A 25,002-nucleotide genomic window follows, 5' to 3' on the forward strand; every position below is an offset into this window, starting at 1 on the left:
AGTGGGAGCCGGGCTGTGTGTTTACAGAGAGCGGGAAAAGCTTGAAGTTCGGCTGAGCCTGGTGCTGATTTTAAAGGGAAAGGGTGTGTAAATAGCAACGGCTGCTGCCTGTCCCGACTCAGGGAAAGGTCTGGACACACGCTTTGCGGCGCTCATACAGAATCCAACGCACACCGGCAGCTTGCCAGCCGCAATGTTACAGTTAGCAGCTGGTTTCCATTGAATACTCCCGGGGGGCTTCCCAGCACCTGGCCATGAAATGGTTGGTACTTCCCCCCACATCCCAAAGTGTGGCCCTAGGACATCAGCCCGCAGGCTGGGGAGCAGCAATGGTGCTAGAGGGCGAGGGGTTGCTGCTGCTGCTGCTGAGCGAGAGGAAATTAAAGCGACTGCGGCCGTGCTGCTAGTGCAAAGGGCGTTGTGCGTGAGGAGAGAAGCGGGGCTGCTCTTTGCTGGGAGAGTTCAGGGCAGAGAGCTACAGCCTCTCCGTCTCAGGCGCCGCCGCGAGCTTTCCCCTGGTACTTCTGCTGCCGCTGCCTCCACCCCCTCTCCGCGCTGGGGGGCGGGGAAAACCAGGGGGCACCCAAGCAACCTGCCGGCAGCATGCAGCCCGCCGCCGCAGCACTCCGTGCGGTGCATGGAGCTGCACCGCTTTGGGGGAGAGGGAGAGGAAAGGGAGGCACTGCCATGCGAGCAGCCCTCTGCTCGGCTGTCACCTTCCCCAGTTGCACCCTATGGACTTGCAGGGGCATGCGCGTAAATGAGGCTGGAGGTGGGCCTGTGCGTTTCTTCGCAGCCAGTCTGGGTTCCGCAGCGCGGAGTTTACACGGCCATGACAAAGCCAAGTGTTCTCTGCTGCACCCAAAGTCCCTAAACTCTGCGCGGTTAATCCCGCCAAAATCCTGTTTAGTGTAACCTCCCGCCCCCCCACACACACTCGTGACCCAGCCGCCCCGCTTTCCCGGGAGCGCTTCGAGGCGCTTTGCCCTTCCCATCCGGAGTCCCCTGCTCCCTTTGCACGCGGGCTGCCGACACTGTCCGTACAACACGGGGCTTTGTTCCCTCCCAGTCTGCTAAACTCGTTGTCTCTAACAGAGAGGAGCGGGGGGTGGGAGGAGATTGGGAGAAACGAGAGCAAACAACTTCTCCCCTGGTTTGTTGACATAGCAGGTGGACTTGACGTCAAGCGGGACTCTTTACAGGACAAGATCCTGCTGCGCCGGGGAGTCTCCCTGCCCTGGAGGGAGGCGCAGGAAAGGAGGGAGAGCAGCAGCAGGGACGCTGCCAAGCTGGTCCCTCTGCACTTTTGTGTTGTTGTAAACCCCCTCCCCCCGCCCCCTTACCACTCCTGTGCAGGCCACTTCGCGATCATGTGAACGCTCCCTCCTCACTCCCTTTTCCACAAAGAGGAGTCGGTGGGTGCACTTTTTTTTTTTTTTTTGCATTCCCAGCAAAACACACACACGCTCCGCACAGACCCAGACCCACGCGCACACACACACGGGGGGAGGACGCGCGCGAGAGACAGCGCGAGCCTCCGAGAAAGCCCGAGACACTGCGCTGGGGCTGCCGCAGCTGCCCCTGCCCCCGGGGGCTTAGAGCCCCAGCGCCGCCGCCTGCGGAGGAATATCCAGCCCATTTATTGATGCTGCTGCTTGTTGTTGCAGTCTAATCCTCCCCTCACCTCCTGTGTCTCCGCTCGCGCGTCTCGGCAGCAGCCGCCGCCGCCGCTGCTCCTCCTGAAAAGACTTCGTGCGTGTGTGTGTTTGCAGGGGGGCTAGCGCAGCTCCTCTCTCCGTGGCAGCTCCTCGGGACGCTCTACCCAGTGTCTTCTCTTGGTAAGTTTCGTCCCCCCACCCCCCAGCCCGGCTGCCCCAAGTCTCCTTGTTACTTTCATTCTCTCCTTCCCTCCCCCCTCCTCCTTTTCTGGCTGCTGCAAGAAAGTTTAGCTCCAGCAGCTCTAGCTACAAATGTGACATGTGTCAGATTTCTTCTTGGCGTGTGGCAACATTGTGGCACCACTTGTCCCTCTCAGAATTGTAACGAAGGATGGTGGTGGGGGGCAGATTGTGAGATGGGGGGACGGGACTCCCTGGTATGCGCGTATGTTTCCATGCACTCTGAGTTTGAAACGTGTTTTTTAAATCTTGCCTTCATGATACAGAGAACGCGTTTCAAAAGTGCGATGCAGACACCTCAGCTGTTTACTCCGTTCCCCGTAGCCCTCCCGGCTATCGCACTTATCGTTTGAAGCACACAAAAGTTTGAATGATCAAGTTGGTGCTCCTCAGTTAGTTTCGTACTTCGGAAATACTGCTGCAGACTAGCAAACTTCAGCTTTATTTTAGAAGCGCTGGTTGCAAGCTGGAGTTTTCTTTGCACAAACCCCACAACTTTTAGTTTGCATGGGCAATAAAGAAAATGCTTTAGACAATGAAATATCCTCCTTTCATCCTGCGAAGGCTTTGGGGTGGTGACATTTCAAAGTAAGGGGACTTGTTGGTCTTCCCTTTCCTTTTTGTTTTTTGGGAAATTATGGAAGCGTATCTATCCTAGTAAAGAAACTTGTCACGTTTGTGTGTGTGTGATAGAGAAACTCCTTTCAGTCTCTGTCCATAGGTGCAGCGTGCAGAGGGGGGAGGAGGGACCAGCTCTGACATTGATCCTGCATTCAGCCAGATCCAGCACTATGAACTGAGCCCTCTTCCCATTATCTGCACGTGCAGTGCTTTGAGGAAGGTGTTCGCCATCCACCCTCTCTGGCCAGGGCGAATTATTGCAGCTCACTGATCTTCCCTGCACAAGCAGTTACCGCTGCCGCTCTTGGGTGTCTTCCTCCTCCACCTTCCCAATGCCTTTTGAACGTGCTTGGCGGATAGCGTTAACCTTGAACAACAATAAAACATGTTAGCCTAAAACAATAGATAAATAAATAATAATGTTAGAGCTTTGAAATTCCTGAGGCACAGTTCATAGTTTGTTGTGGGAGCATTCTCCTGAAACTCACCCTTGAAATTCAGAAGTAGTCAGAGACCTAGTAACTTGTGAAAGTTTAATTCTGAGATCTGTGAGATCTAGTAGGTAAATGGCTCTAAGGCATGTTGGGCTTTTGTTTTTAAAGTTCTGAGTGTAAGGACAGGAAGGGGAAGAAAAGACCAAATGCTAACTCCCTTTGCTCAAGTTTTTTGGGGATTTACCACAAGTAAAAATTCTTTCTAGGATATGGATGAGATGAGATCTTTCTGAAAAAACAGAATGCAAAATATAGCTCAGTATCTACGTTAGTTTAAAACCTGCAGCAGTCCCTTTGCCACAGATTTGAACTTGAACGGTCAAGGTAAAGACAATCAAGACATTTTTATTCTGTTCCTCTGCTTATCTGTTAAGTTTGCGTGAGGCTCCTAGTAACTGATTCAACAGACACACTTTCAGAAATTCTGAGCCAGTTAAAAAGGGTAGCCCTTGATTACATCATTGATGATCATTGCTGAGCTTTCACCATTGAACTTTGTTGAGGAGAAAAAGTCAGAGATAACAATTGGATCAGGGTGTGAGAGAGTTATAGTTGTATATGGGGAGGTAAATATATAACAGATGGCAGTAGCTACAGGAGAAAGAACACCAGTGAAGTGTTCTTTCTAAAAACATGCCTAAACTGACTACTTTAAAGTTACAGTATCAATTCTGTCTAGAAGAAGAGGTTGCAAATTGAGCCACAGAAGCCAGAACATGCAATAATGTAGAGTTGGGAAGCACGTCCATCTTTAAGAGCCTTTTTAAAAATATGTTTAAACAGAGAGGCTCACTTTCCAAGCAAGTTTTCTTGCATTGCCTTTCTCCTTAGGGGCCTGATCTGAAGCTTACTGAAGTAAGTGGGAGTCTTTTGATTGACTAATAGGCTTTGGATCAGGCCCTTTGTAACTTGATTAAAATTTTGAAGCTGGGAAGTTGTGTACTGCATACCTTAGCTTGTGAAAAAAATGAAATTAAAATAAACTTTAAGAGATTTAGCTGCTGGTTTTTTTGTTTGTTTGTTTTTCTGTACCAAGTAAATGAAATCTGTCAAGGAAATGATATTGTTGGCAGTAATGTTGCTATGAAGAAAATAAGTGTTAATAATTAAACTGGCTTCTTTGATGCTGCACTCAGTCCATACCAGTAAGCTACAAATCAGTGGTCTAAAGAGAATTTTTTAAAAATGTGCCTCTACTAGATGTCTACATTTAATTGATCACATTAGTTACATAGATTGCAACATAAACTATTTGTAGCATATTGTTGTTTTTAACAGTTATGCAAAATGACAATATGGTGTGATATTTTTTTACATTTAAATTATTTGGCTAACTACCCAAATCAGTAAATACTTGTGGGAAGGGAAGAGGGCTTCAAATAAAGTGTCTTTCAAAATATGTATAATAATCTGAATGCAAATCAATATGTGCTTTATTAACATCTAAAGTGATGCCTAAACTGCTGCTGTAATCTATTATGGTAATATTCAGCAGCCCAAATAGTTGCTTGAAATGAGGCCTGACATTACGTTAGGCTTTAACCTGGAAAAGAAGCTTGAACTCTTGCAGGCCAATGACACATTTGATACAGACTTGGGTTTTTTTTCATTTAACATCAGTGGTTCTTTATTTTGTCCCAGAAATCTTGATTTGTTTTGGTAAGGTGTGTGCATCATTTAAGGAAGAAAGTTTAGTTTTGTGCCTCACTTCTATTTGAAGAGTTGTATAAAATTACCAGAGATCCTTTAAACACCAACCAAGTTAATGTTTATAGAGTGCTTGGAAGATTAAAAGTGCTACATAAGTGCTAGGTATTTTAATTTAATAAATGGATGATATTATGTCTAACTGTGCTAGAGTTAAGGTGCACAAATATATCCATCTTCCGGATTTCGTATGCTTCAAATATGATTGAAAATTTTAGAACATAAAATAATAATTTGTTGCTCACAGTTTAAATGAACTTCTACAGTTGAAATGCATTGAAATAAATTATATTATGGATTTATTGGTTATAAAAATGGTATGGTGTTAATTGATAAAACTATAATCACAACATTTACTGTATGCCAGTTTTGTTTTCAGGACTGATTTTAATGGAACTAAAAACAGCTGTTCACGTTTTGAGGAAGTATATATCTGATTCAACATTCCATGGGCAAGTGGCATTCTGGTATAGCGGACTGACAAGAGCCAAGAACTCCTGCGTTCTCATCCCAGTGCTGTCAATGACTTGCTGTGTGGCTTTGGGACTGTTACTTAGCCTCTCTTTGTTGCTCATCTGCAAAGTTAGGATAATGGCACCCATCTATATCACAGGCCTGAGGATTATTAATTAATGTTTGTTAAATGCAAAGCATTAATTTGTCCCTTCCCCTCAGAGTTTTTACCAGGTTTATGTCGGAGCAGTTTAATCTTAGTAGAGGTGGGAAACAGAAAGAGTGATGCGAATCTTCATGTTGTTCCTCTCTGAGTTAAATCATGAAGAGGTCATTTAGTTGTGTGAATTGAAAGTGATTTAGGAGACAGGGTACTAAGACGTATTCATGGTATGATTGTTAGTGGAGTAAATTATAAATCACAGTTAAACTCAGAAATACTATCAACTCCATTGCAAAAATTGATTGCTAATTTTTGGTACACTCAAACTGATTACTCTTTTTAAACTTTGACAATGGTGCTAGAAATAATGTCAATTATCTAATTTTTTCTTAATCACTGCAGCATGCCTCTTAACTATCCTTTCGTAGAAGGGACACCCATAATATTTGACCCAAATTTCCTCTGTCCCATTTTGACTTGATATTTTCCTATATTATTATTTTAAATAATATTTATTTGTTTATCTCTTGACACGAGAGAGACTGAATTTATAGAAAAAGTTATTTATGCTAATTTTATTAATTTTGTATAGTTTAAAGATTCCAGAACTATATCTTAATGAAAAGATGGTTCATTTTGGGGGGTTTCCTTGTCTTTCAGTCTTAGCAGGTTGGAAGTGCTTATTTTCTTACTAGAATTTCTAAGATTTTTTTTTTTAAATTTACACTTTAAGAACTGCTACATCAACCTAAAAAAGTTAAAGAGCAGTAGCATTAGAAGGTATCAGTTAATAATAGCCACTTAAAAAAAAAAGATTCTCATTTGGTTAGTAATATTTCACTTAGAATGGAACAAACTTTGTATGTGATTTTACAATCAGACACAGATGTTTACTGATGTAGATTTGTATTAGTTTTTGCTTCTCTCCTTTCTTCATTTTTGTTAGGGCTGCATTTTAAGTGCAGGACTCTTTTAGTCAGAAGGGGGAGAGAACAGATGTAAAATTGGCAGCGATAATCCCTTGTGTGCTCATACCTCTGAAGTAGGTGAAAACAGTCCCTGACTCTGTAGGGTATAGGTAGGATATCTCTTGGTTCACCAAGATGTAGTTTGGTTGATGTTACAAAATAACATTTAAGCAGTAGGTACCAAATTATGTACAGATGTGGTAGTGAAACTAGACAATGTTTGAATTCATTTAGTAAAATGCTTTGAATTCCTGTTCTAAAGCAGATTAAATTAAAATATCATACAAATCGTATCAATTTTTGTTTGAAATCTTTTTTTAATAAATAGCAAAGTGGTTCCAGGAGTGGGTATACAAGTACATACAGACCGATTACTTTTATATTTTTTGTTGATGCTGGTATTTTCAGTGATGGTGCCTTTCCTATAATTAGGATAGAGCATGAGAGGTTTCTCTTCACTCACACACAGAGACAGTGTGTCATATGTGTATGCATGTGTGCACAAACGTGTATATATGTTGGTAAAGCTTACTGTAGAAGCCAGAGCTGTTTCCCTTGGAGTCTGTGTACCATACTCTAAATGTGCCTTGAGTATGGACACTCAGTCCATTTAATGGCACAATGCTTACCTGCAGTTGTACCAGCATAGCTAACCATTTCTAACTCCTTTAATTAATTTCCTGTAGAGTTCAGGAGCAATGAAGGTGAGCCGACATGACAGAGTTTCTAGAACATAGTGACTTAATATGTGAGTGGTGCTTCTAAATATTGTGGATTTTGTGTGTGTGTGTGCGTGCAAAAGAGAGACAACAGATTTTTTTAAAGTTGTTAAATAGCATTTCCTTTTAGTGCAGGATAATTGGTTTTTCACAAGAAGCCATTTAGGCATCAACAATAATATCAATGGATCCCTCTTGAATGGAACAGATTCTGTATGTGAAGCCAGCTAGAATAAGATGAAGAATTAAAATTATATGTATACTTTGTTAATTTTCACTTACATTTAGTAAAATACATTTTATGATCCCAAAGGGATACAGTTTTGTTTATAAAGTGGGATTTATAAAGAAGTGCAATTTTCCATGAAGACAACTTATTAAGATTTTGGATCTGATTTTACTCTTTCTTACATTGGTTTTACAAACTCTGTTGGGCTCAGTTTATTATCGGCTAAAACCAGTTGGGTGAGTCACCAGCAATAACTCCACCTGGAGCAGGGCCACAGGAGTTTAAACTGCCCATATTCCTCACTGCTTGAAAGTCTGAGACCAGCTGGTATAGACCCCAAAGTGGCCTGAATTACAGCTCTGACCAGATTTTTAAAGACCCCTTCCTTGCGGGTAGGGAGAGATGAATTTTACTTTTCTCTGGGACTGCTGTCCCCTTGAGTACAGGAAGATTGACATTACCCCCACCCCTTTGTGCCCATGGGGTGAATCTGCCCATAGATTTCAGTGGAGTTACTGCAGCAGATCAGGCCAATAATATTTAAATAAAAAGTAGTTTGGGCTCTGATCCTGCTTAAATTAATACACTATTGGTAGTCCTATTCACATCAGTGGGACTACTCACATTGCATAAAATTAAGTGCATGCATAAATCATTGCAGCATCATGACTTTGGTTATAATGTTGGGACCTTATTTACAAATATTTTAAAATGTTATATTGTAAATTTGAGATAATTTTTATTATTTTTGCTTGTATTTTGTTGTGATGAAAATGATTTCCTCAGACCACTGAAAATCTTTGATTTCAAGATTTATTTTTTTTAAATAAGAATTTCACAGATTTTATATAATATGCATCATTTTACTAGAAAGAGTGGAACGATGTGAATGAGGCTTTTTCTAGTCTTTCGGTAATAAGTATTAATGACACAGATCCCTATGAAGGTTATTTATTTTTTAAGGAAGACTATTTACCTGAGTAAATATTTACATTTTTAACTGAAATTTTACATGACTTTATAGCATTTTTACTGTGATTGATCTTTTTATGTATATTTTTTATATATATGTATATATATATATATATTGTTGATATTTTTATTTCTGTGTGCTTTCTCGACAATTCTGTAATTTAAATTTCAAGGACCCTATATAGTTTGTGCTACTTCTGATAGACAGCTACTGAGTATTTTTGGAGGCTGTTCCCTATTACTAGGGAAAATTAGTCTGTTCTTCAGCAACTTATGCTTTGTGCATCCCCTTAGTATTTGAAGAAGTTTTGGGGTTGCATAGCCTGAAAATACTGGGATCTTCTTGACTGACAATGCTGATCCTGCAGTTGGGTTTGGGAGAGTCTTCTAATTTAAGACTATACTTTTAAAGCCAATCTATAGTCTAGCCTTTTTGATGAGGCAGAGCTGAATGGATTCAGTAATTTCTGGAGTAACTTTTCATGGCTGCTAGCATTTCACATTCCCAGGACAGGAAGTAACAAAGAGTTGGAAATGAAGAACTTGCTTCCGTGAGCACCTCTCTTCTCCAATTCCTCTTATCTAACCCTGGCAGCTCCAGAACTGCAGTATGCAATGTTTATCCATCTTTTCTGGGCACTCAGTGGGCTAGCATTCATTCTGAAAAGATTAGCATACTGTGAAAAGTTGTGGATATTTTTCTGCTGGACTGGGCCCAAAATAGGCAATTCTTTAAACAACATTTTAAGGCAGAGTGAATCCTTTATTGTAATCTGAAACAAAATGTCTACTATATTTAAAAATGCACTTACTAGATATGTACTTAATCACTGTTATTTTAAAAATCAACATAGTGTATGTGAATTTTACCAGAATGATAGCAGCAGCCTCGAACCATAGAAGGAAGGTGAGTGACTGTGCAAGCTTTCCACACTGCTGTGCTTCTGAAGTGGAATCAACTGGAAGAGTGAGGGAGATAGTTCAGTTTCCATACTAACAGACTGCTAACAAGGTATGCGTACAGAGGCTGAGAGATACTACTGAAAAACTGGCCAAGGGCTATCAAAAAAATTCATAAACAGTAAATTTCTAAGGAGCTGTCAGATGATGATTTTGAAGCCATCCAACATCAGGAGTGATTAGAACAGTGCCTCAAAGGTGAAATGCTCTATATCCCATTAATCTGTGTCATTCAGTCAATAGTCATTCTAGCTATTTTAAAAAAAAGTTGAATTTCAATGATTTTTTTGGTCTTGTTTTGTTTTCTAACAATTTTTTTCTTTTTGCAACTGTCATTAAAGTTTAGAAGTCTTGTTGCATTCTTCTGGAATTTGATTCAAACAGTAAAAAAGTTGTGTTTAATACATTTGTAATAAAATATGTAGTAGATATTTCATTGTTTGGTAATTAAATTGGAAACTTCAGTTTTAACACTTAAGAATAATTCAGAGGAAAGTGGAAATGACTATTTTTGGGAAGCTATGTGGCTTTGGAAGAGAAAGTGACAAGGCAAAAATAAGGAAGAGATGGGGAGTGTGTGGAAACGGACCAAGAAAAACATGGGATTGTTTAAAAGCCAGCAAAGGTACAAGATAGCAAAGCAAGAAGGTGGGTAAATATTGATGAAAAAATAGAGAGACTTCAGATCTACAGAAAAGAAATAAAGGTGGTGTGATTTCTTTTTTTTAATCTAAGAATTTATGTGTGACTACATATGAGAGAGATTCTGACCATGACTTCTTCTAAGTGAGGAAATAATTATTTATTTGTATAACTATAATGTGCATGAAATATTTATTTTATGAAGGGAGTGCCAAAATCACTATTGATATGAGCAGGTACAACTCAGTTGACTTCACTGGACTTGTCTACTTATAACAGCAATGAATTAGTGGCTAGACTCCTTTGAGTTAATATCTTAAATACTTAAATTTTATTAATGACTTTGTGCCTTTTGAAAGGTACTTAGTAGTAGCTGAAGTGAGGATTGATTTTTTTTTTCTCACTGCACATCTAAATATCAATTTCCTGGGGTGACTTGAGAGATACAGAGTTCTTTTGAAGATAAAGAGAGGTAAAATTAAAGTAAAGAGTTTATGGAAAATGCAAGCTAGTACCTTTTTAGAGTTAAGAAAAAAGTAATTGAAATATTTATGATTCAAGGCATTACTGTGTGAGAAAGCACAGACAGGGTTGTGGTTTCATTACAGTACTTACAGCATTCGCATGACCTAAAAATGAAAGTGCAAAAGACCTAATGCAGTCAGGTATTCAGAGACTGCAGAGATATGCATAGCTGATGAAGTGTTATGTTCTTCTCTTGTATCAATAAGTTCTCATAATCTTTGTGTAAAAACAACATATTTAAACTCAATGAGGGAATACGATTAGGAAAAGAAATACTGATTATCATGTATATAACACAGTAAATGGAACAGAAGATATTGAGTCCTGGTAGCTTTATTGTAAAGATAACTGTCAACTGAAAAACAATTAACGGAGTACATGGGTGCTAACAGTGTAGAAATAGAAGGGTGTTACTTAGCTAAAAATCATGAAATGTTTCACCCAGAAAATTCATTCAAACTCATTTGTTATCAATCCTGAATGAATTTAAATTACTTTTAATATTGTGATGATGTGCTCAATACACAGTAACTGCTAAAGTACATTGTAGTAGTTCGCAAGATATACTGAACACACAAGAAGTTTTACAGAAAGTGTCATAAATCCTTGCAAATCCTGCTTAGCAAAAGGAATGAAGTTTTATTAAGAGAGAAATTAGCTGAGAAATATTTGTTGTTCAGCTCTGTTTTAGGTGGCTAATGTCTTGTGAAACAGTTAAAGATTTGTTTAGCAGATAAAGTGGTAGCTGACTTGCTCCTGAAAATTCTTTGTTAATGCTGCCCAGGAAAGGACATAAAATAAATTTAAACGAGTACAAATATACATTTTGTAAAATTGCTAGGTGGTTTATTTTAAAATGTTTGTTTAGCATTTCTTATAATCGGGACCCAGATCATGCCCTCAAAGTAAACATACAGAGGGCTAGGAGAAATAACAAAATTAGTAGGGAGAAATTGTCCAGAGAGGAGAGTCTGTGGTTGCTGTCTAGAGCCCCCACCATGGATTTGGGACTCTGCCAATATTTTGTGTGTGTGTGCACATGCTGGGGGATGCTGACCTACACCTTTCCATGATCTAAGACAGGTGTAGATGAGGCTTCCAACTTTTTTATGTGGGTTTGGTGTACTTCAGACTGTGGGGCCGAACATTCCCTAGAGATGTGCATAGTGTAGTAAAGAAAGTGCTGTTAATGTTCAGTTACAGCCTAAAAAGCTTCTAGTGTTTCAGCTGTGGGATTCTCTTGAGCAGAAACTTCCAACCCTGAAAAACTGAAAGATGGTTTTTGTGATTTCCCCCCCCCCCTTTAAAAAAAAATGCCTAGGATGAGAGGGAAGGTAGCTTTCAAAATCTAACTTGTTCCCTCTCCTCATTTTGCTCTATCACACATATATTAAAAGGACTATAAGAACCTGAGCCAAAGCTCTTTTGAAGTTGGTGGAAAAACTCCCATTTACTTCAGTGGGTTTTGGATCAAGTCATAAGTGAATGCTGCTGACACTCAAAAACTATCTTTTTGCTGAAGTCCTTTGTCATTCGCTATCACGGTGACCTTTCAAAATGTTCCATGTTTATTCAAAAGAATGTTGTTTCTGGATGACTGTCTGTTTCTCCCTTTACATTTTCCTGTACCAAGCATGCTCTTGATGCCCTCTTAAAAAAACACTTCCCCCTTCCCCCTGAAACATAATAAACCTAAAACACCTGCAAGGAAGGTTTGTCAAGTGAGAAGTGTTCTCACTGTTGCTTAAAACATAGGATCTTAGACTTATGTTTTGGGAGTTCTAGCTAGTGATTGTTGGAATGAAAACCACAGGTTCCAAAATGTAGCTCCTGCAGAGGACTCAGAAGTATTTTTTCATAGTATTTTAATACTTGTAGGGTTTTACTTCCATGTACACACTCAGTGAATATTAACAAGCAGGGCATTTTGATACATCAGTTGCAGTGGTGTAGATTCAAGGGTATACGGTACAGATAGTTCTTTAAAAATGTACTTATACATACTCATTTTAAATAAAGATATGTTGTGACTCAGTGCAAGAAAAGCAAAGTTAGTCATAGTTAAAAATAAACCTCCAATAACTAGACATATATATTAGAATATTACTTTAACATCATTTGACTATCTTGTTAGGCATCCAGTAACTCAGATTTCTATCAGAGTTCTTACATTGGTGCCCGTAAGTTTTTATCTGAGTCAAAATAACTGAAATCAAAACCTCAGATTCATTTAATGGCACTGTTTAGTGTGGTTTGTATGACTATAGTGTGGTTTGTATGAATATATTCCAATATCCATTGACTTAACCTCTTCATGGCTTCTTTGTAATTGAGGAAATTATTACCAGAAGGGGAAAAATAGCATTATATAGGGCACCATTTTATGCATACAGAATTTTTTGTTGCAGAATTACTTTGAATTTAAACCAATTTCAGTGTGAATTTGGGACAAACTATTCAAATATAAGATCTTTCATCTATCACCTCTAACATTACCATAATTAGAACTAACTAACTATTCTGCAGTTGCACAATATTTTTGTTGCAGTTCAAACTGATGCAGCTCTGAAATGTTTCGGCAGCAGACCAAAAAATAAAATCCAGTACTACACAGCAAGGTGTTTTCCTCAGGATTTATTTTTCAGACAAAGCACTCTGCAAGTAATATTTATTTGCAGCAGCAGAATGAGATTAATGAGCCTCTGGCCAGTTTCACCTTTACTGTTCAGTACTCTGTATGCAGCAGTGAAACTAAAGTTTTGCTCTGCTGCTACTCTGGGAAGCTATGCAGCAGCTGATGAACTAGAGCTGTTGTCCATAGACCTTTCTTGTGCCCAGAATGTTTCATATTTGCCTGTGACTGGCAGGTCTAGTTCTGTGGCTAGTAGGTATCTGGTCAACTTTTCAAGCCCTGCAATAGCTTTAACCCTACAAGATTCTGTTGTTTGTGGCATTTTAAGTACTTTAGGGGTTTTGGTGTGCAATGAAGAGGCAGGGCCTACCTCAGAGGCTAATGCTGAGGGGCCAACCCACAACACCTGGTGGGCAGGTGGACCTGCCTGCCGGAAGCACAGGAATGGGACAGGAAGGGGAGGTATAAAAGCCAGGCCCTGTGGCTCAGTTGTGGGATAGCTGCTGGAGGAGGAGGACGATGTCCCTTGCCCACTGCAGGAGTGGAGAGACAGAATAGATGCCAACTGCCCCGCAGACTGGTTAGACCCATCAGAGCTGCCCAACTAGATGAACACTGAGGAGCTGCTGGCACTGCCACTCACAGAGTACCCAGGGGAGATGGAGGACAACCCTTCACTGCAAATACGCTGTGAAAGGAAAGTAGGAAGTAACCCTGGGGTGGCCGACTGCAATTCGGCTATGTTCCCTCCCTCCCCCCACAAATTCCGGTCAGCGCGTTTTGGCTGGAGCCTCACTGACCCAGTGGCAGAACACTCTGCCATTGTGAGGGCCCTGGGCTGGGACCCCCTACTCTTTCCCCTGCTGCTGATGCCAACCCCTGGGGTGGCAGCTGTCTGAGCACCAAGACTGTGTTGGTGGTTGCCCTGGCCTGAGCTCCAAAACTGTGCTTGCTGCCCCGCCCTATCAAAGGGCCTGGGCTTAGATTCCTGAGTACGGTGACTAGATAGCAAATGTGAAAAACCGGGACAGGAGTGGGAGGTAATAGGCACCTATATAAGACACAGCCCCAAATATCGGGATTGTCCCTATGAAATCGGGACATCCAGTCACCCTACTCCTGAGGGGCTGCCTGATTGCAGGCCAGCCCCTAGCTGTTTGCTGTCTCTAAGTGTGCGGGCTGCCCTGCCTTGCCTGAAGGGCTGGACACCTACACTGATGTGAACCCCTGCCTTTCTCTCTAGGGACTGCCCCTACCACAGACTACAAAGAAGTGTGGCCTCCCTCAGGGCCCACGCCGAGGGACGACCCCAACCTGTTATGGTTTATAATAGATTTGACTCAGCAAGGCTTTGTGTTAACTCCCTCATGAAGACTTGAATGATAAATTGTAGATTAAAATTGCTCCCTAATATGATCTTGGAACCTTGCTTAAAAATCCATTTAACTGATACTATACTTTCTTTGTAAGGTTATTCGTGGGAGCTAACCTTCTCTTGTGCTGCAGTAAAATGTGCATTATATTAAGTGTTTTCAATGTGTATAGGAGTTAGAAGATGTGTTAGAAGCAACCTTTGTGCAGCGAGTTTTATGTACTCGTAGCAAGCAGAGTAATGTTAAAATCCCACAGTTATTTGTAGTAGTGTCTGAATGTAATTTGTTCTCACTCTGCTTTGTGTGTTTGTCTGTTAAGGCAATACTGTATATTGAGAAGATCTGGTTTTCTCTCCAATTACTTTTATGAATAGGCCAGTGCCGGATGGAAATCATTGTTTCCAGAAAGTTTTGCTATTTTTTATATATTTAAAAACTGAGGCATCAGATATGACTATCTGAGCAACCACAATTCTTTTTGCGTTTCAATAGGACTCAAACACAGTAATCTAAAATTTAAATTTTAAGCAGAATTTTGAAAAACTGCCAGAAATCTTTTTTGTTCTGTTCTTGACAAGATGGGTATGAACCAATAGTGACTTTTGAAGATCTCTAGATAAAGCAGTATAACGGATTTAAAGATAGACCATTCTAAATTGCACATTTTGTTATTCCTAGTTCACACTGTGGAGGAAAGGTTTGTCTTCCTTCCATTGTCCTGCTAAAATGTGGGATTTGTTGAGGTCTACATTAAGATTGAATTTACGTATTTTGTTTATCAGATATTTAGAATGATGCATAGTGTTTGTCATGAGTGAAAGAGTCTCTGTATATTTGAAGAACTTTTTATTACTCTTTAATACCAGCCCATATGGGACTTCATTGACGAAACGTTCTTACCAGCCTAGAGAGCTCAGAGAAAAAACTTAAGCTCTAAGGACTTTCACTCATCATCTAGGAGCCTGACTGTACAGCTGTTTTTCTCTTGTCAGTCAATGGAAAAAGCTTTTCTTGCTGGCTAGGGTGTTCTTTTATGTTTAGCTTTTTTTGCTTTGTTAATTTTCCCTCCTCCCCTCACACCCTTTTTTGTGGGGGAGGGTGTAGAGTAGGTAATCAAATTTAGCTAGTTTTAGCATAAAGTGCTTTGATCTGAGGAGTGTTTAGTTTTATTTGTCTGCTCATGCTCACATGAAGGCTGTATTTGGGAAAAGCTCAGAAGATGGGTTTCTGTTCTGCAGTGGGCAAGGATAGTCCTGAAAGTAACTTCCAGTTTCAGTATGTGTCCCAGTTTTATTTCAAACAGCTATGTGAAAGGCATTTTGGTTTCTGGGGTAAACTATGCCCTTTCCCCTCATTGTGAGAAAGGATGGTATTTTAGTTAAGGTGCTAGACTGGAACTTGGGAGGTTTAGGTAGAGTTCCTGGCTCAGATGCAGACTCCTTATGTACCTTTGGCTAAGTCACCCAGTCTCAGTGTTGTAAGGATAAATTCATTTAACGATTATGAGGTGCTCAGATACTATAGTAGGGTGAGCCATAAGAAAACTGATAAAATTAAATTGCTTTCTCGAGGACAGTAAAAATAGACCCAAACTCTCTTCCTTTGATCTCATCAGTTCAGCATTTACTGCTTACTAGGTGAAAGCACTTTAAGCTCATTAGTCTGCGACATTAGTCCTAGTATAAGCCCAGTAGCTACTAAATTAAGTTAGGCCCTGTGACATTCCCCTCTGCAATCTAGACTAGTGAATCGCTGTCAACCCAATCCCTTACTCCTGGAGCCCATCTTGCACTTGCTCTGCGGTGTGAACCCCCACTCCTGGGTCAGCCCACTCACAGCATCCTGCAAGCAAGCTGCTCCTAATTCAGTGAGTGAGTTCCTCTAGCCAGCCACTCATGGGATTATGAAATGGTATGACCCCCAGCTAATATCCCCAGTCCCAGATGCAACCCTAGGAACTACCATTTTACAATGTTCACTACTGCCCCCTGAACCCTGCAAGCTCATAATTAGTTCGTTAATTTATCAAAGAAATGGATATGCACCAGCTTTGTCATTCTAAATGAAGTCTCTACACAAACCCAAATCACATACACTGCTTTAGATAAAACAAATGTATTAATTACAGAAAGATTTTAAGTAATTATAAGTTAGAAGAAAGCAGGTCAGATTTGATCAAAAATAAATAAAAGGCAAATTGCATTCTAAACTAAGCTTAACATTTTCAGCAACCTTAGTCTTAGATGATTCTCACCGCAGGCTGGTTGGTTGGCCTCCAACCAGACTTTCCTCCTGTGGTCAATGCTTTAGTTGCTTGTTCATAGTTGGAGATGGAAGAGAGAGATTGCAAAATATCTTTCCTTTTTAACATGTTCCTTTGCCCCCCTCTGGGGCCTCGGCCTCCGTCTTTCAGGGTCAGGTGACTGACAATGTCCTGTATAGCTTCCTACACTTGAGTCAGTGAGCATTCCCTTATCAACGCTTAGGTTAGTCCATTGTTCCTGGAAGAGCTGGTTTGTTTCATGCATGCCTTAATGAGCCATGAACTGCCTCTTTGCTCTTAGATCCAGGCAAAAGTCTCCATCTCAAGCCATGAGACACATGTTTGGGAATATAACATATCAGAGTCTCATAACCATACAAATGACATTGCAACAAACATATCATTATGACAATAATGTTCAGTACCATGAGCATTCCAAAAACATCTCACATGACATACTTTGCATTAAACAATACATAATTTAACTATAAGGGTGAACATGAATGATACACAATCACACCATAAGTTACATGGGGGTGCAGAGTGTCACAGGCCCTCAGAAGGGAACTGTTTTGGATGCATTCCCTCAGTCATAGAAGGGGGCATGGCTTTATTGGACAAAGGACAGAGCAAACCACTTACAATAATGTTTTTCATTTAGAGGTCTTTCTCATGATCCCTGCCTTTGCTGGTGATTTTTGTCTGTAATATGCAGAGAAAATTATGGCTCTAAATGGTTTGGATATCCTGCTGGCCTGTGGTGACTCAGCCATTTTCTCTCAAAATAACCTAGTCAAACTAAGAAGGTGACAACTCACTGAAAGGTAGTTCTTCTCACCTGGTAAATGTTTCCAAACATTAGTGGTCTCAATCCAAGTCTTACTGCAGTGCTCAAATCAGGGTCTCTTGTCCATTGAGGCTAATTTTTCAATCTCCCTCAGGTAGACAAAGTGCTTTCCTCTCAAGATAACTCTTCACCCTGAAGTGACCATTATTGATTTGAATTAACTTCTGATATGGAGTTGGGTACATCTAAAATTATCCTTTGCAAAAAGGATAGTCTAAGCATATCAGTTAAGCAAGTAGTCTACACTTTTAGTCTGAGACAATTTTCCAAAGCTCTAAAGGGATGTGGAATCTATTCTGGCCAGTTGTGGCAGACAGGCTGCAATTTTCCTGATTCACTTCTGTGTCCAGGACATTTTAGTTAAAGATAACTATACTTTGGACAAGAAACTATTTCCAAGACCTGACAGGTGGCTTTACATCATGTTGAAGGACAACTGTCATTCTTGTAGCTACCAAGGTGAACTTCAAATATAATAGAGAGGAACAAGAAAAGCGCTATGTCAGTTGGCTGGATAACACACCTGAAGGATTTGGTGGTGATAGTGGTTATGGCCATAGCTGTCCAGAAAGGTTACCCACAATCTACTCATATGTAGATGATTTTTTTGAGGCAGGAAATTAAAGAGAGCCTGTTCAGCAGGTTATAGTCCTTTCTAGAATTTCATGGTTGCAGGATAAACTGAGCCAAGAAATCTGTCACTGTTTCATGAATTAGTTTATCTTGGAGCTATGATACTTGGTCTGCCATAGTACTTCTCTTGGCTTATGAAATGGAGGGCACAAATAACCTCGTTGAACCAACCACCTTCTCTTACATCCTGATATATGTGTAGGCACCAGGATTGATGATGGAATTTGTGGCTATTTCAAGGTAAACATGTTCCATAAATGTCCTCCAACTTTTTTTCGTCCATTGGTTACCATACTCTAACCTGTATTTATCTCTGCTATCTTTGCAGTTGCAGGATGAGAAAATTAGACAAGAGTCATCCTTAAACTATTCTCTTAGTTCCTGATCAGATAGTAGTTGCAATAGGTAAATGTCTTTTGGGATGGGACCACAAGTTTGGACAGGGCTGTTTATGACTCAGTGATTAACATAATAAAGGCCATGATATTTGGCATGCAGTTCGTCATTTCAACTGGGACAACTCCACTACTGCAGTATTATCAGCAGTTAGGGGACATAAGTAGTAGGGGCCTGGTGACAACCCAGTGGAGAGTCATCAAGGCAGAGAATCATCGTCTGGATGGAAAGAAATTTCGTTTTGGCCAACTACTTGGAACTGAAATTTAGAACCCCACCATTCTGACTGAGTTGGAGCCATATTGAGACAATAGAATGGGAAAGGCATCGGTCAGCGTTCCTCTGGATTTGACCAAAAATCGGAACTCTGTAGCTGGACTTGATGGTCTCCAACTCAAGCATAAAGTATTCTCCTTTAATTTCTGGGTCTCTTGGTCCTGGTTCTAGACACTGTCTTACTGGCAGGGCAACCTTACAGCCAGTGTTGATTGACAGGGACTTTTGTTTCTTCAACTGCTGCTTTTCTCCTAGATCAAATTTTTCGTCTTTCCCTCAGGCAGGACCACCTTAAGGAGGACCCAGTATGCCATCAGTTCTTGAACACATATGGCTTCATACATGTAAGATTATTATGTTATTTGTATATTAGAATCTAGGCTTCCTTCAGGCCTTGATAAAAGGATATACAATTAAATCATTTTAGAGGGGATATTCCTAACATTCTTTCATGATGTGTTGAATAAAGACCTGGACACCAACTGCTTGAAGAACCAAGAAGCTGCTACATATGGGTCTTATGGGCTAACATGGAATGCTTCTCTGTGATGTGAATGTTTGTTTGTTTGTTTGTTTGTTTGAAAAATAGCTGAAATCTAAATTACTCCCTTTTGATCTTTGAGGAAGTTCTTAGGTTTCTCACTGTGGTTCCTCACTCTTTAAGGATTCTTTCTAGTAGTCTTTTCATCTGTCTGTTCTGTGCTGGAGGATAATTAAATTCTTTAATGCAAAGTTTCATCTCTGCGTGATGTAGTATCAGCACGAGGTACTGATTTAAGCCTTTTCCTCATTTCCCTTCTGGTGCATTCTTTTACCTTTTCTGCTTGGATTTGGTATATTTCTTTTTCTGCCCAGACCAAGAAGCACTTTTATACATTCAGGGTGAAGAGTGTTTTGCTTAGCTAGCTAAAGAAAGTTCCAGAAGATAGAAAATCAAATGACCAGTTTGTTTTTGGGGCCACAATGAAGGTTGAATAGCCTCTAAGTTTTCTGTGCTTTGTTGAGCTGTAAAATATATTTAGGAATCTTGTGCTGCCAGGGTAAAGAGGCTCTGCCTTTTATCAAGTCTTATTTTGTAAGCCCTGTGTCTTCCTGTTCGTCTGTTCTCTTCTAGACCAGTAAAAGTGAGCTGCCCCCTGGGAGTCCTTTATCTTTTAATGTATCTACAGACTTGATGTAGATGTCACTTTGGGAAAGTAGGTTCTGTTGTTAGATTAATTAAATATTTTAGGTGCCCATGCATTCTCTGTCATTGAGTACTGTTGTAGAAGTTCCTTCTTGTCATGGAGGGACTTGGAGAAACAAAACTAACTGGTAGGTCAGTATCTCTAATCTATAGTGGGAAATTCTTGACTGCTTTTTAAAAATTCCATGAGTTAAATTTCCCTATTCCAAATGACTAAATCTTATTGTGTGGTCCTATGTAAAAGAGCAAATAATATGGCTGTGACCAAATTTCTTCCACCCACCTCATAAAAAGATATTCTGTACATAAGTAAAATTCTGTATTTTGCCTTTCCTGTTGGAGAATCTCCTAAGTATTTTGTACTTACTGAATAAAAATTTAGCAGGCTTTGGAAGGGTGAGTTTTAACTCTGATGTTCGCTCTAGTTATAATGCAAATCAGACTGTTCTAGAGAGACCCACCTTTGACCTGTCTAATTTGATTATTGCAGTCCTTCCTTCCTCATTAGAGGCCTTGCTCCTTTCACAAGTATGAGAGGCTTCACGTAGATATTGCAGTTCTACTCAATCTGCACAGGCTAAAAAATATTCTGGTGCCATAAATGTGTGTACAGAGTAATCACAAATGCTGTGTTTCTATCTTTGGACTTCAGTTTAAGCAAATTGTCAAGTCTTTCTCAAAAGTTCTGTGTTCTGAGAATCAAAAAACATTTTAGTGACAACTTTCAAAATTATCATGTGTTTTAAGCATTATTATTGATCGAACGCCTTTATTATCTCAAGGTGGATTAATTGCTTTCCCATTTTTGTTTGCAGTTCAGTGTAATCTCATACAAACTACTGTAATTTTTATTTAAATTCTTCTGTAGGCAGTATGTATATGTTTGTGTAGAAAGTTAAAGTTGACTCTTGATAATGGTTAAAGTATTTTCTTAAATAAAAACCAAAACAGTAACAAATCTCTAGGAACACAGTGTGCCAGCTCGTGGAAATTTTATTGTGAGCAGCACAATTTTTGCCTCTGCTGCAGGAGCTCTTGTGAAAATATGATAAACTCTTGCCATCCTGTGATTTTGGAGGAGAGACCGCACACAATTCTCCACTCAAGTATCCTTTAGCTAGGGGAAAATGCTCTGAGTTTTAAGTTTGTGTTCCATCCATCCTGTAGCATGCAAGATTTTAATTCACCAGGGAGTGAGCTAATCAGAGAAGATGCCACAAATATACACATTTTTAATAGTATGGGCATGGGGGCATATCTTGAAATACCCTTTTTCTTGCAGAGGAATAGTCTACAGAGGATCCATCTGGCTCTGTTGTTGGGATCGTGCTTCCAGTTTACTTTTATTTTGGTATGTAGTACGGGCTCTTGCCCAGCCTGGTCGTTGTGGCCCTTCCTCGGGCCCAGGCCCTGAGGAAGGCCACTGCACCATCCAAAAAAGGGGGATGTTAGCGTCCGGATAAGTCACAGTCCAAGCCCTCAGGCAGGGTGGACTGCCAGGTAGTCTATTGCCCCGGCCCTCAGGCAGGGTGGGCGAGCAAGCAGTGTCCTCTGGTCAGGAGAGCGGGGTATCGTAATCACTCCCTGGATGGCGAGGACAAGGGGGGAGAATGCAGGCCCACCCGACTCAACTGCATCCCAGCCCAGGTCCCTAGCAGTGGCAAAGGTGTTGCCACTCAGTCGGTGGGGCTCCTGCCGCAATACACCGACGGGGCTTGCCCCTTTCTCAGCCACGGCTATGGCTGTCCCTGGGCCACTTCCTCCCCGTATCCCCAGGTACCTGTGTCCGCCGGGTCCTCAGGGTCGCTGGGGTACACGGCCAGGGGTAGACCCATCAGTCCCTCCTCGTCCACAGGCGGCAAGGCGGGGAGCTCCTCTGTGAGAGGCAGCTCCTCCAGGTCACAGAGCTCGAGGGATGGTTCAGCCTCAGGCAGCTCCTCCAGATCCTGTCCCGTCTTTGGAGGCTCAGCGTGAGGCAGCTTTTCCAGGTCGGGTCTGGCCTCGGGGGGGGGGGATCTCCCAGTCCTCAGGCTCAGGGGACTCGGTACAGTCACTGGGGCCCAGGACCAGTCCTTGTCGCCAGTAGGCCTAGGCCACTCTAGGGGGCCTAGAGGCCCTATCCAACCCTTAAGGCTTTGTCGCTTGGGCTGTTCCTGGGTCCTATGCTTTGGGAGGCGCTCGCTTGGAACAGCGGCCTGGCTGGGTTCAGGCTTTGGCTGCAACTGGCAAAACAACACGTCTGCCTCCAGCAGCAGCCTGTCCCTCACTGAGCTGTGGGGCCTGCTCTTTATACTCCCAGCCCTGGCTGAGGCTCCGCCCCTCTGTTGCCAGATTGGTCGGTCGGTGGGGCCTATCACTAGCTGGCTCCGCAGTTGCTGGGCAGACTGGGCTGCCGGCCCTTTCAGTGTCTGCTTTGGGCGTTGCGGCCCTTCCTCGGGCCCAGGCTCTGAGGAAGGCCACTGCACCTTCCTACATGGTGATTAAAGTTCAGGGATGAGAATGACATAGCGGAGTGTATTGAATTTTTAGAATTTTAAAAAATGCCAAACCCCAGTAAAAAGGGACCTTTTGTCAAGGTTCAAATTTCTTGGTCAAGGTATAGTCAAGGTCCAGACTCCAGAGAAACATTTTCCACACTGCAAAAACAATAATGGTAATAATAAGTAAATAAAAAGATTTTGTGGTCCGTTCAAAAGCATCTGGCTGTCTGGATTTGGCTTGCGATCTGCCTGTTGACTACCTCTGCCTTAAAGGTTTGCTTTAAGAGATGGATGAGAGTTTACACCAATTCCTATTTCATCCAGCCCAAATAGCTCATCCCTGGCAATAGCATATCATATGATGATAAAAGATTTTCTTGGGGTGCTTTTTTTTTTTTTTTTGGGGGGGGGGGGGGGATCGTCACAGCTGGTTCCTTTTGACTACTCAAAGTTTTTGATTTTTTTTAAATTGGAAAAAGATAAGAAAAAGTAACGAGGGAAAGGACAGTCAGACATATTTGAAGTTTTTCTTGGAGAAGGGTTACCTTTTAATCTCTCAGTATCTTGGATGTTGCATTCATATTTGCTCCAATTTGAGAATCTTAGTTTTGTTTAAAACAAAATGAAATATTTCTTCACACAACACACAGTCAACCTGTGGAACTCCTTGACAAAGGGTATTGTGAAGGCCAAGACTATAACAGAGTTCAAAAAAGAACTAGAGTTCATGGAGGATAGGTCCATCAATAGCTATTAGCCAGGATGGGCAGGGATTGCTCTTTGCCAGAAGCTGGAAATGGGCAACAGGATGGGTCACTTGATGATTACTTGTTCTGTTCATTCCGTCTGAAGCACCTTGCCTTGGCCACTGTTGGAAGACAGGATACCGGGCTAGATGGACCATTGATCAGACCCAGTATGGCAGTTCTTATGTAGAAAGTACAGTGTTAATATGAATCTTTTAAAAATAAAATGCAGAGTAAATACATCACTCTGACATTGATGTCAGGAAAAATAATATAATAGCTTGATTAAAAAAGAGTTAAGGGGGGTAATATAATTAATATGAATCAACAAAGGTTTATGGAAAATAGATCTTGTCACACTTGCTTGATACTATTTTTGATGAGATTACAAGTTGGTTGATAAAGCTAATTGTGTTGATGCAATATTTCTAGACTTCTGTGTAATTCATTTGACTTGGCACCACCCAATATTTAGATTGATACTAGAATGATGCAAAATCAACATGGTACATGTTAAATGGATTAAAAACCAGCTAACTGATAGGTTTCAAAATGTAATTCTAAATCTGTGTGGGGGAGGGGATAGTCATGAAGGGGATGTGTTTTTAATGGAGTTCTGTGTGGATCAGTTCTTGGCTCTGTGCTACTTAATGTATTTGTCAATGACCTGGAAGAGAACATAAAACCATTATTGATAATTTTTTTAAATAACACAAAAATTGGGTGAGTTATAAATAAGGAAGAGGGTAATTCACTAATATAGAGCTGTTTTGATAACTTGGTAAGCAGCATGCAATCAAACAATATGCATTTTGATATGGCCAAATATAGGGTCATCCATCTAGAAACAAAGAACGTAAACCATACTTATGGGATATGATACCCTATCATGACAAGCTGTGGCTCTGAAAAAACCTTGGGAGTCATGGAAGACAGTCAGCTGAACATGAGCTCCCATGAAACACCATGGCAAAAAGGGCAAGTGTGATCCTTGGATGTATAAAAAGGTAAATATTTGGCTGCCACTGGAATACTATGTCCAATTCTGGTATCCACGCTTCAAGAAGGCTGTTGGGGAAAAAAAGAAGAGCCATAAGAATGATTGAAAGATTGGAAAACATGTCCTATAGTCATTTGATTCAAGGAGCTCAATCTATTTAACTTTTCAAAGATGAGATTGGGGGGTGGTTTGATCACTGTTTATACGTTCCTACATATAGAACAGAAATTTGATAGTCATTCTTTTCAATCTATCAAACAAAAATATAACAAGATCCAATGGCTGGCAGTTGAAGCTGGACAGGATTATACTAGAAATAAGGTGTACATTCTTAATAGGATAACTAACCTTTGGAACAATTTAGCAAGGGTTGTGGTGGGTTCTCCATCACTGGAAATATTTAGATTAGCATTGGATGCTTCCCAAAACATATGTATTGTATCCAACCACAGTTTTTGGATTTGAAGCAAGAATTAATTCTGGGAAGTCCTATGGCTTGTGTTTGTCCTATGGCTAGACTAAATCATCACAGTGGTCCCTTCTGGCCTTACAATCTATTAATCTTAGGCTGGGACACTGCTGCTATTTCTTTTGTGCCTACTATGAGATGCTTAGTGTGTTCATTGTCATGTCAGTATTCAGTATGCTGTTCCAGTTCACAGCTGCTCCTTAGCAATGCTAGGGTCTAAATGCTGGTGGAGGGGAACCCTATTTAGTATGTGCCCTAAGTTTTTAATGATTCATAGAGTTTAAGGCCAGAAAAGATCATGTAATCTGATGTCCTGAATATCACAGAACATTACAATTCACCTATTTATC

At 40.9% G+C, this 25,002-nt stretch overlaps 1 protein-coding gene across 1 annotated transcript in view; it reads left to right on the top strand.

Moving 5' to 3' along the window:
* The first annotated feature begins 1,406 nt into the window (after positions 1-1,406).
* Positions 1,407-25,002, top strand: part of FOXP2 (forkhead box P2) — a 608,458-nt gene continuing 584,862 nt past the window's right edge. The window contains exon 1 of the mRNA XM_067564236.1: positions 1,407-1,838. The gene's annotated coding sequence lies outside the window, so the exon portion shown is untranslated. The remainder of the gene's footprint in view (positions 1,839-25,002) is intronic.

This window comes from Emydura macquarii, unplaced genomic scaffold (genome assembly GCF_026122565.2).
Source record: "Emydura macquarii macquarii isolate MOO-44397 ecotype Brisbane River unplaced genomic scaffold, CSIRO-AGI_Emac_v2 contig_2636, whole genome shotgun sequence".
Classification (NCBI taxonomy): domain Eukaryota; kingdom Metazoa; phylum Chordata; order Testudines; family Chelidae; genus Emydura; species Emydura macquarii.